Source organism: Malurus melanocephalus, unplaced genomic scaffold, assembly GCF_030028575.1.
Source record: "Malurus melanocephalus ecotype Western Australia unplaced genomic scaffold, MMel_1.1 scaffold_1167, whole genome shotgun sequence".
Lineage (NCBI taxonomy): Eukaryota > Metazoa > Chordata > Aves > Passeriformes > Maluridae > Malurus > Malurus melanocephalus.
The window spans coordinates 2,808-5,357 of record NW_026624399.1 but is presented as its reverse complement, the minus strand read 5'-3'; positions in this window follow the sequence as shown (position 1 = coordinate 5,357).

Below are 2,550 nucleotides of genomic sequence, written 5' to 3'. Positions count from 1 at the left end.
TTGGACTGTTCTGGATTTGGGATTGTCCCTCCAAAACAGCCGACTGTGGGCAAGGTGACAATAACAGGGATCGAATGACATTGACAGAGGTTTGCTTGATTTGTTTCAAGGTGGCCTTGGCCTTGGAGCGGACCCAGCAGCTCCAGGAGYCACCGGCGGGGCTCGGCTCCTGCAAATCCCCAAACCCTCCAGTTTCAGTTTCAGATGCGAATCCCGAGCCAAACTCTGCCCCCAGACCCCCTTCACCCTCTGCGAGCTTCCCCGGGGCTCCAAGGGCCGCTCACACGGGAAGGGTCCCCATCCCATCGCGGCTTTCCTGGGAATTCCTCCCAACCGCTGGCAGCTCCCGGGGTCACGCACGGCTCTCATTAACTCGGAGCTGCCCCAGTGGAAATTTACTGAGCGCCTTCTCCGTGCCAGARCCGGCCGAGCTCCCACCGCCGCCTCCTTATCGGCCCCGGAGCATCCCCGCTCTCCGCGTCCTCCTCAGCCCGAGCGGGAGGAGCCCCGGCCTCTGATAACGCACCGATAATTCAGGTCACACCTGGGAAAATGTCCCTTTGCGCCACATCGGCCACAAACTGCCCCTAAAACYGAGCAGGCCCCGGCCGGGTTTGGGGGATGCTGCAAACGCGGTGGCAGCACCGTGGAATTTTTTCCCCCTTGAGTTTTTTTCCCCCCGTGGATATTTTTTTTCCCCACGGGTTTTTTCCCCTGTGGATTTTTCCCCCCGTGGGGTGTTTTTTTTCCCCGGGCACGTTTTTGCTCGTGGCTCGTTTACAGGAGGAAGCTCATTAGAATAATTTGTCCTCTCCACGCTCCGGTGGCGCTGGTCCCTCTCCCGGAGCAGCTGCTGCACCTCCAGCACCGGGCACGACCCCCAAATCAGCCCCCGCTCCCTCCCTCCCTCATTCCCTCCCTCGCGTGGGTCCGACCTTGGGCACGCAGCGCCCCGAGGGCGATGGCACAGGGAGAAGGGAGGAGGATGAGGAGCTGCCAGCAGGGATAATGAAGGGCCGGAGCCCGGGATTGTGTTACACCCGGGGAAAAAAACCCAACCGCGGAGGAAGGAAAACGTGGCAAGGCAGTGCTGGGGCTGTCTCGAGGCATAAATCTGGGGCTGGCGGGGCTGCCTGGAGCTGCTGGGAGGGGGGACAGAGGCAGAACCCCCCATCCGAGCCCTTCCCAGCGCTCCGAGCATCTCCGCTGCCGCAGCAGCAGCCCCTGAACCTGCTCACAACGAAATTCTACCGAATTCGGGGGGGCTGCGTGGCCTGGAAACCCCTCCCGGGCTGGGGCGGGGGGTCCGCGGGCGGCGGGGGTGGGCACCATTGCTGGGGGAGCGGGGCCGGTCGCTATGGCTCCGCTGGGGCTGCGCTGGCTCCTCGCCAGCCCCCGGCAGCTGCGGAGCGAAGGCACTGGGCGGCCGGCCCGGGCTCCCGGCCCATGGACGCGTTGGGCGAGCGGGAACAAGGGAGCCCCGCTCATGCGGTGCCGAGCGTGGGAGGAGTGGGAAGGGAGTGGGGGAAGGAACAATGGTGGGAGTTATGGGAGGGGGACGAAAAAAAAAAAAAAAATAAAAAAATAAGGGAAAAAAAAAAAAAAAGGAGGAAAGCAGTGGAAAAATACCAGTTCTGGGCCCCTGGCAGCGCTGCCCGGACCCTCCCCGCCCCAGGATTATTGTACAAAGAAATGTTATTTTTGTTTCAATAATTTGCTGAGGCACTGGCATTCCAGCGCGGGGCTCGTTTTGTCCTCCAGCCCGGCACCAAGGGATCATTGTTCCTCCATGGCCAAGGGGCCGGACGCGGCCCCCCGGCACCGCCGTGCCCTCCACCGCCGCCTCTCCCCGCGGCCGCCCGGCCGCAGGTGCCCTCCGGGCTCGGTCCCGGTGGGTCCCGTCCCGCTGCGTGCCGGAGGGTGGGTGGCGRTGGCAGCGAGCCCCGAGGAGCGGGGTGGGTGGCGGAGGAGGGCAGAGCTGTCCTCGCCGTGTCTGCGGGGAGCGAGGGTGGGGAGGGGGCCGGGGCGTTGCTCCGGCTCCGGGGGCCCCTTTGAAGCGGGGCGGGCCATTGAAAGGCAGCGGGACCCCGGGCGGGGGGGCGGCCACGGCCCCTTTCTGTGCGCCCCCCGCGCTCCCCGGACCCACAGGCGGGGTGCGGCCTCACACAGGGAGCGCTGACCCCCGGCAGCGCCGCCGGGGAGCGGGGATGGGAACGGGAGCGGGGATGGGAGCGGCGGGGCCCGGTGACCGCCCTGGGGGTGCGGGGGGTCCCGTGCCGGGGTTTTTGGGGTGTCCATGCCAGGAGCTCCAGGGTGCCACGGCTTTTGGGGTGCCAGGCCGGGGGCAGCCGAAGGGTAACGGGCTGTGCGGTGCCGGTGCCGGTGCCRGGCTGGCAGTCCCGGGGGAGCGGCGCCGTGGGAAGGCGCCCGCGGGTCCCGGGCGCAGGAARCCGCCGGCCCGGGGCTGTCAATGGCCGGAAGGCGGCGGCGGGACCCCCGGACCCGGCTCGGGACCGGCCCCGGCGACACTTCCCCTTCCCGGGTCAGCGG